Source organism: Elephas maximus, chromosome 18 (assembly GCF_024166365.1).
Source record: "Elephas maximus indicus isolate mEleMax1 chromosome 18, mEleMax1 primary haplotype, whole genome shotgun sequence".
NCBI classification, from domain to species: Eukaryota; Metazoa; Chordata; class Mammalia; order Proboscidea; family Elephantidae; genus Elephas; species Elephas maximus.
This window is the reverse complement of record NC_064836.1, coordinates 9,098,008-9,108,105: the sequence shown is the minus strand read 5'-3', so window position 1 is coordinate 9,108,105 and position 10,098 is coordinate 9,098,008. Positions and strand designations below refer to the sequence as shown.

The 10,098-nt window shown below is 39.6% G+C and overlaps 1 pseudogene; it reads left to right on the top strand.

Moving 5' to 3' along the window:
* Positions 1–1,355: 1,355 nt before the first annotated feature.
* Positions 1,356–2,486, top strand: LOC126061708 (tetratricopeptide repeat protein 12-like; annotated as a pseudogene).
* The last annotated feature ends 7,612 nt before the right edge of the window (positions 2,487–10,098 follow it).

The window sequence follows — 10,098 nt, the reverse complement described above, 5'->3', positions numbered from 1 at the left end:
GCAGAGAGTCCCTGATGGAGCAGGAGAAAAGTAGGGTGCAGAACTCAAATTCTAGTTAAAAGGCCAGAATTAATGGTCTGACTGAGACTGCAGGGACCCCAGAAGACATGGCCCTTGGACTCTCTGCTAGCCCAGAACTAACCATTCCTGAAGCCAACTCTTCAGACAAAGATTAGACTGGACTATAAGACATAAAATGATATTTGCAAAGAGTGTGCTTCTTAGCAGAAGTAGATAAAACATGAGACTAAATGGGCAGCTCCCGTCCAGAGGTGAGATGAGAAGGCAGCAAGGAGAGGAGCTGGTTGAATGGACATGGGAAATAGAGAGTGGGAAGGAGGCGTGTGCTATCACATTATAGAGAGAGCAACTACGGTCACATAAGAATGTATACATAAATTTTTGTATGAGAAACTGACTTGCACTGTAAACTTTCACTTAAAGCACAATAAAAAAGAAAAAGAAAAAAGGTGTACTAGAGTCACCATTTTATGTTCTAATAAGCTGAAACATCAGAAAGACTATTTAAACTGATTGGTCCCTTTCATTTACACCACTGTTATCTGGAATTAAGAGCCCTGACGGTGCAAGGGTTAAGAGCTTAGCAGCTAGCTGAGAGGTTGGTGGTTCAAACCCACCCAGCAGCTCTGTGGGAGAAAGACTTGGTAGGAAAAAGACTGGTCATCTGTTCCTATAAATATAATGATTACAGTCTAGAAAAACCTTGTGGGGACAGTTTTACTCTGTCACATGGGGTCACTATGAGTCAAAATCGACTAGATGGTACCTACCAAAAATATCACGTGGGATATGTTCAAATGATCCCTATTTTTTATGTATGGCCATATCAAACCCCTATTCCTGTTATACCTTTGTCAACATAAGGAAATTACATCTTCCAGTCCTCACTTTACCTGCTTGAGCAGTAATACTTTTAATAACTAAGAACTGGTTAAACCTTTATAAAGTCTTATAATAATTTTTATTAAAATGTTGATTCGGACTTTGTAAAAATGGTGTAGTAGGGGTGTCTGACCTCCTCTAAATTCAGAAGAGAGATAGAGACTCATTATCAGTGTGAACAGCCCAAGGCTGATTCCTATGAGGCGGAGGTCAGACATACCCCCTCTCTCCAATCTTTTTACCAATTCTGACGCCAGCTGTCCCTCCCATGGCACTCTTTACTTCTCTGCTGGGTTCAGTAATTTGTTGCAGTGGCCCCACACAACTCACAGACCATACTCACAGTTATGGGGTTTATTAGCGAAGTAACAGGTTGCAATTCAGGATCAAGAACGACTCAGGAGCCGCCATTTCCTGCCCAACCTCAGGTGCGTCAGGGATTCTGGTCCACAATGGCTGAAGATTAAGAGAAAGACTTGCAGAAATTTCTCTAAAAAGTGGATGAAATCACCAACTTAATTCAGGGGATGAATTCTGATGACCCAGTTGTGCGACAGAAAGCTGTCCAGGAGACAGAAGAAAGACTACTGCTTACAGAGAAAGACCAAGAGGAGGACGAATGCAGGACCACCTTGAACAAGACCATGATCAGTCCTCCACAAGCTTCTATGAAGAATGCAGATGAGATAAACTCAGAGGCCTTCTTGGTATCTTTAGAGAAGGATGCAAAGGAACAAGCCAGATGCACTAAAGGAAAAGGGGAATGAAGCATTCGCCAGAGGTGATTATGAACTAGCTGTCCTGTGCTCAGTGAGGGCTTGAAGAAGCTGAAGGGCGTGAAAGTGCTGTATACCAACGGAGCCCAGGCCTATATAAAACTTGGGGACTACCAACGGCACTAGTGGACTGTGACTGGGCTCTAAAGTATGGTGAAAAATGCACAAAAGCATACTTCTACATGGGAAAAGCTAACCTGGCCCTCAGGAACTACAGTGCATCCAGAGAACGTTATCAGAAGATCTTAGAAATAGACCCCAGGCTGCAGATACAGGTAAAAGATTGTCTAAATCAAGTAGATCTTCAGGAGAAAGCAGAACTTCAAGAGAAGGAAGCCCATGAATTGCTGAATTAGAGAAAGAACACAGCCGTGATGACCAAGAATCTCCTGAAGACACTTTCCAAACCTGATCAGATCCCCTTGTTCTACGCAGGGGGGATTGAGATCCTTACAGAAATGATGACGGAGTGCACAGAACGAACCTTATTCGGAACACACATTGGATCCAGTATCATCAGTGACAATGAGGTCATAAGAAGGTGCTTTTCCACAGCAGAAAACGATGCAGTTGAAGAAACAGTCTGCGTGCCTGTTCTCTGGCTCTGGCAAGCAGTGTGCAGTGGAAACGAGGAAAACCAGCACCTGCTGGTGACATGCCCTGACATGCATGGGTGAGCTGCTCCCCTCCCTCTTGGACTCCAGAGTCATGACCATCCAGCAGCAGAACCTGGTCCTGCTGATGCAGATCGCCCAGACTGAGAACTTATGGAGCCTGATCTTCAGCCACCCTGACCTGACCCATTAAGGCCCTGCTGGCGGGATCTTGCTTGGGTTATCTCAGACCACCACCCAACAAGTTAAGACTTTCCTATTGCCCTTCTCACACCTCTGATGTGTGAGGTGCCATCACAGTTTATTGAAGGTCAATAAAAGAAAGAGCCTTGGAAAGGAACACTTCTTCACAGGCCAAACTCCTGTCTGAACTTAGTACATGAACAGTTTCACTTCCTCTGAGCAGCTGGCTTGTTTCCATCTCATGGAGACTGTGGACACTATGCATGGCAGTACTTCCATAGCCAGATTTGGAGCCCTCACTCAAAATATGTCATTTGCTTCTGCCCTTTTAGCCTCAGTCCTGGGAGTACCCTGTTCCTGTCTTTATTTTTCCTCTTTCATTCCTGTTTGAGGTAACACTATCTTGTTTTACATGTCCTTAAACCCCTTCTGGAACAAGGTGGAGTATCAATAAGTAAATCATGTCGGGAAAAAAAAAGAGCTACTCAGGATACAGTTTTGCCATTGGGACCGCTTCTTCTCAGCTGTGCCTGCAGGCAGGCCTCTCTCTGGCCCTCAGTCCCTCTGCCTGGCCTCTGCCCTGCCCAGGCAAATGTTACAATGCACTTTAGCTCTACCAATAAGTGCCTGGGGACACCTCACTCCACCAGGAAGCCTCCTGCTTGAGGACGCTCAGCTCTCTCACTCTATGAATCGGTACACCTGATGTTACCCTTGCTCTGTGGCCCAGGAAGCCCGCTGCACCATCCCATGCCAGTCTCCTGGTTCTGCTGCTGTGCTTCTCCACTGCCGCTTCTTGCCGCCTTGTGCCATCTCAGGTGTTACAGCTCTTTCTGTCTGTCTTCTGGGTTTAGGAGGTTCTTGGCACAGGGATTTTGGGTCGAAAAGACGCACTCCACTCCTAGCATTTCTTTCTTGGTGGTAATAAGGTCCCCCCTTTCTGCTTCTGGAGTGGTTCATTTTAAGTCTAGCAGGATGGCAAAACTGACCAATCCCCTAGTTAGGGTTCCATCCACTTTATTTGCATGGTCCCACTCCCATAAGGTGCCACGCACCTTATTCGCATTATTAACAAGCTGTCCAATCCCTTTGATGGGCCACAAGCACCTCAGTTGCACAGTCCCACCCAATCATCTGGTGGAAGTTACAAGACCACGGCGGGAAAGGCCATATAAAAGCCATCCATTGCACTGCAGACAGGAAGCATAGTTCACTTTCAAATGGGCAAACAAAACCCAAAAATTCCTTCAATATAAATAGATATGAGTAAACAATTTAAAATTATTTTTATATGTATTTAAATTTATAACATCATAAAGTATTTACTCAAAAATCTAATAAATTTGCTTTGGAAATTTGAAAATGCAATAAGTCAATTACTACATGAAGTATTAATCTATCCATTATTACTCTAGTGCTAGCCAAAAGGAGGTTTTCGTTTTGCATAATATCTATAATATAGAGCAAGGTAGAGCAGAAGAATTGCCTTAATGCAAATTTTAATTTATTCCTAAAAATTAAATATCAATTGTAATTGTTTTACCTAAATTCTCAAAGTTCTAAGTTTGAAATTACTACTGTTATTTAATATTCAGAGGAGGGAATACTTGATACACAAATCAACAGCATATTGCTTTAAATATTTTATAGAAAGTATTTTGTATGTTTTTAATAAGATGCTTGGAATTATAATAATTTTCTGATAGTTAATTGAAAATATTTGTACTTAGATATACCTTTGCCTACTAAAAATCTCGAGAGAACTTGACATCTACACTAACAATAAAAACTACAAATATCATATATATAATACACATCTTTGCAGATGATTCTTGGATGAAATTGACTTCTGAATACATAGAAACAATGGCATGACAGGTTTTCTTAATTACATCTGTTTTAGTTTTGAGTAATAGAGACCTTTTCATGCTATCCTGAAAAATATAAAGGAGGTTTATTATAAGCATGTAAGTATATCACAAAACCCTCAGAATGGGGTACCATGAAACATTAGAAAAATAAATTAATAAACTAAAATTCTACTTCACTCTCTGGGGCAATAGGGCCTCTTGGGTCAACTTTTCTCTGTGTGGCATCTTCATATTTTTCCTTCTCTCTGCAGACCAATTTTTGCTGTAGTATTTTGATGGCCAAACATTCCCTCCTAGCCTTGACTTTAAATCACTTCTCATTATAAATGCCTGACAGAGACTGACAAGCAGTCATAATTCCAACTTTCTAAAAGAGAAAAACTAATTGGCTGCACAACACAAGTATCAACCCCTTTTCCAATCAGCAATAAACAGAGAGTAGGAAGGAAGAGACAGGAAGACACTGACTTCAGGGGACAAAGGTGGCTTCATCAGAGATATTATTAGGAGAATATATAAATATATTCTAATAATATGCTAATATCACATGGTGCTGCTTGGGTGTTTCAGAAATGGGGCTTAAATGTCAAAAATCATAAATAAATGGGACATAAATAGCTGCCTGCCACCCCCATAGTGTCATATTTCTACACCTCTAACAATTACTACATAAGCCTATGAATTTATTAGAAGACCCACTCCTTCATTTCACATAGTGAAATTTAGCAACTATACTCAAGCCCCAAGAATATAGTTTATTCCCTCCACATTTATTTTAAAAATTTAGAGTTCTTATTTTTAATCACCAAACTTCTTGAAAGAGGCCTGTTAATTTTTAGTTGGCTTATCACTATAGATTCATAAAAGGTTAAATGTAAGTTTGATAGATCTGGCAGGGTTTCCTTCCCAAACACTGTATTTGCTGACGTGTAAGACATGCTTCAATTTTACAAAGGAAAAATTGCGGGGAGAGGGGAATTACTTGTCATTATATATGTATTATAAGTGATTTTAAAGAGATTTTTACAAAACATTATTTTATTTACATAAATACAACACACAGGATATTAGAATTCAGTCTAAAATTTTGAGTTTTACACATACGGTAATAGTTGACTAAGCTCTAAATAAGTATAAAAACAGATAGTTAAAAAGAAATATGTTAGTAAGGTTGAATATTGGTATATGGAAGATGACAAAACATAAATTCCCTAGCAAATAGAGGTTTTACAACATCTGTGCCGTAGAATTTCAATAATTATTCATAATCAAAAGGAAAGCCCAACCGGTACAACACACATAAACCAATGGAACAGAGCTGAGAACCCAGGCATAAATCCACCTATCTATGAGAAGCTGATATTTGACAAAGGGTTAAAGTTTGTTAAATGGGGAAAAGATAGTATCTTTAACAAATACTTCTGGAGTAACTGGATGTCCATCTGTAAAAAGATACAACAGGATCCATACCTCACACCATACACAAAAACTAACTCAAAATGGATCTAAGACCTAAATATAAAATTTAAAACAATAAAGATCACAGAAGAAAAAATGGAGACAATGCTAGGGGCCCTAATACATGAGATAAATAGAATACAAACCATAACAAACTCCAGGAAAAAAAAAACTAGATAAATGGGAGCTCCTAAAAATTAAACACAATGTTCATCAAAAGACTTCACCAAAAAAGTAAAAAGAGAACCTACAGACTGGGAAAAAAAAAATTGGTTACGACATACCCAACAAGGGTCTAATTTCTAAAATCTACAAAATATTTCAACATCTCAACAACAAAAAGACAATCTAATTAAAAAATGGGCAAAGTATATGAACAGACACTTCACCAAAGAAGACTTTCAGGTGGCTAATAGACACGTGAGGAAATGCTCAAAATCATCAGCCTTTAGAGAAATGCAAATCAAAACTACAGTAAGATACCATCTCACTCCAACAATACAGGTGCTAATTTAAAAAAAAAAGAAAACAAAATAATATGTGTTGAAGAGGTTGCGGAGAGATTGGAACTCTTATGGACTGCTGAGAGGAATATAAAATAGTACATCCACTATGGAAAACAATAAGATATCTCCCTATAAAGCTAGAAATAGAAATACCACATGATCCAGCAATTCCACTCCCAGGAATATATCTTACAGAAGTAAGAGTTGTCACATGAATAGACATATGCACATCCATGTTCATTGCAGCATTGTTCACAAGAGCAAAAAGATGGAAACAAGCTAAGTGCCCGTCAACAGATGAATGGATAAACAAATTATGATACATACACACAATGGAATACTACGTAATAATAAAGAGCGATAATGAATCTGCAAATCATCTCACAACATGGATGAATCTATAGGGCATTATGCTGAGTGAAATAAGTCAGTCACACAAGGACAAATATTGTATATAAAACTCAAGAAAAGGTTTACACACAAAAAAACATGCTTTGATGGCTATGAGGTTAAGAAGTGTTGGGAAGGGGAAATCACTAACAAGATAGTTGATAAGTGTCAACTTAGGTGAAGGAAAGACAACACACAATATAGGGAAGTTAGCACAATTTGATCAAGGCAAAGTCACAGAAGTTTCCCAGACACATCCAAACACCTTGAGGGACTGAATTGCTGAAGCTGAGGGCTTCAGACCATAGTCTCAGGGGACATCTAGGTCAATTGGCATAATAGACACATGAGGAAATGCTCATTTCATAAAGAAAATGTTCTACATCCTACTTTGCTGAGCAGTGTCTGGGGCCTTAAAAGCTCACGAGCAGCCATCTAAGTTACATCTATTGGTCCTATTCCATCTGGAGCAAAGGTGAATGAAGAAAACATGCCTTTCTCTTAAAACGGTGCTTGCATGATACCTATCTTGGTGTCTGTTTCTCAGAGGACCCAGACTATCATAGTCATCATCACCTTGCCCCATACGAATGTAAATATTTTTTTGGTGTAGTTCTAAAAGAAAACTTATTGCATAAGGTGAATTTGCTGCCTGCCAATGTGCCTACTAAGGGTCTTGTCTGTTTTGGGTTTTTTTACTAATTTATTTTATTTTTGTTGTTATTGTTGAAAATATACACAGCAGAACATACACCAGTTCAGCAGTTTCTACAGGTACCATTTAGTGACACTGATTCCATTCTTCAAGCTGTGCGACCATTCTCACTCTCCTTTTCCAAATTGTTCCTCCCCCATTAACATAAACTCACTGCCTCCTAAGCTTCCTATCTAATCTTTCGAGTTGCTGTTGTCAGTTTGATCCCACATAGACAGTTCTTTAAAAAAGTGCAATGCTCAAGGCAGACATTCTTTGCTAATTAATCTAAACTTAGATCCACCAGCCGCTCCTTGAAAACCGTACGGGGGCAGTTGTACTCTGTCCTGGGGTCCGCTACGAGTTGGAACTGACTTGACAGCACCCAACAACAACATTGTTTGGTTTAAAGACTTCAGGGGTTATTTTTGGTTTAAGGTGTCAGGGTTAAAGATTATTTCAGGGCAGTAGCTTTAGGGGTTCTTCCACCCTCAATGGCTCCAGAAAATTTGAATTCCATGAGAATTTGAAATTCTGTTTCTTATCCCTCCCGCCCCCTTTTTAATGAGGATTCTTCTATAGGTTCTTTGATCAAAATGTTTACTAATGGCAGCGGGGCACCACCCAGTTCTTCTGGTCTCATTGCAAAGGAGGCAGTTGTTTGTGGAGGCAATTAGCCATGCATTCCTTTTCCTTCTCCTATTCCTGACTCTCCTTTCTCTGTTGCTCCAGGTGAATAGAAACCAATTTTCGTGCCTTGGGCAGCCACTTGCAAGCTTTTAAGACCCCAGGCACTACGCAACAGCAAATGTGAATCTTGTTAAGAGGCACTAAAAGGCTGAAAGCAGCCAGAGTCCATGCCATTCCAGTTACTACGAAGAGACCAGGCAGTTCCTGCTGTGAGCCCACTCTTCTGAGTTCTTCCTAGCCTTCAGTAACTATCTTTGCAGCTGACTGGTTACAAAGCTAGGTCTTAAGCCTTCTCGTTGATTCTGTGCACTCCTGATAATCTTCCAGTAAACTCATTTTTATTGAGATTATCCTAAGTCTGTTTCTGGTGCTTGAAACCAAAGACACCTAATTAACAGACTTTAGTACACGCAGACTAACGAATATCTTAGTAAAAATGATCACAAAGCATATAAGAACATGATGCACTTGAAGATTCCTATGTTGTGATGTTCATTCATGTAGCAAATAGTTCACTGATTATTAGAATATAGCAAGCAAAAGGGGAAACATTGAATGAGCTTTAAGGGAAACTGATATTTTGGTGCATATTGTAATAGTAAAATACACCACAAAACATCTAAGAATTAATAAAAGATTTTAATCTTTCATCCTCCTAACCAAGAAAATCATTAGCTCCAATGGATTAAAAACCCTTTGTCACTGCTAATATCCAGAGGATTCTCTTCATCACTGGCATTTGCTGGGCTAGAAACTGAGTCATCGCTATCTTCAAAGGATAAACCATCCTCACCCTGCCGTCCACAGCTGCACACCTTAGATGACGCATGTCTTGTTCATGCCAGCCCAGACATCTCAGAAAAAAAAAAAAAAAAAAAAGAGCAGACTGAAATTCCAGTCCAGATCATCCCACATCCACACCACCCGATAGCGCCTCTAGTGGTCTTCTTTCTGCATGTGAAGACTGAGCCCAGCTTCCCTGACTGTGCCGTCCACTTGCCATGAGATGGGTCCTGCAATCAGCTGGCCACGGCAGACCTAGCAACAACGAGAGCCGGAATAAAAGTAGGAAGAGGCACAAGACCACCTCTCTCCAGACTCTCTGTCCATAACACGGGTACTTTGGATTCAGAATAATTTTGGAATGTAGTACCTCAGAGAAAAACACATCTTATGAGTCAGCAAATATGCCAGTAGAAAGAAATAGGAAGTCCCCAACAAAAGCATGTAAACAAACAAACAAAAAAATACAGATGAGATATTTAGAAATATGAGTTTAATTCATCTGGATATTTTGTTGTATGTTTAGAGTCTCATTCAACTCTATAATAAGCCCCATCAATTCACCATTGAATCCATAGCCTGGCACATCACCAGGGCCCAAGTCAGTGAATATCGCTGAGTGCCTGAGGCATAAGACGACGTGACTTGCCCAAGATCACGTAGTTCGAGACAAGCTGGGACTCCTAACTCCACATCCTGTGCACTTCTACCGTATCATATAGTTTCATGGGATCCAGGAGCAGGGACGCAACACAAGCGTACAACCGTCCATGGAAGGGGATGTGGATTCACTTAAAGGGGCTACATTTAAAAATAAATCTTTTTTTTTTCCATTGTGTTTTTTTAAATCCCAGATCAAAACATTTGCTACGACAAAATTTTTTTCTGATTTATTTACTTACATAAAATAATTTACAAAGAAATAAACAATAAATTATATTTATTCATAAAATTGACATATCACCATAACTGAAAGAAATGAAGTGGCGTTGTGAAAGAAAATCCAGAATGAGTTATCTCATTAGGGCTTCTGATATATCAAAAGCATGTGAAAAGCAATTGTGTTCTTTGGACTTTTTGTATATTAGCTCCCACTGAATGTAGTAATCGTTACATAAACAAACCAAAAGGAAGAATCAATATAGGTACATTATCCACATATATTGCTCACTGAGGGACAGTAGATCAAACTTTAGTCATCACTTGTGCTAAGAAGGAAACCCTGGTGGT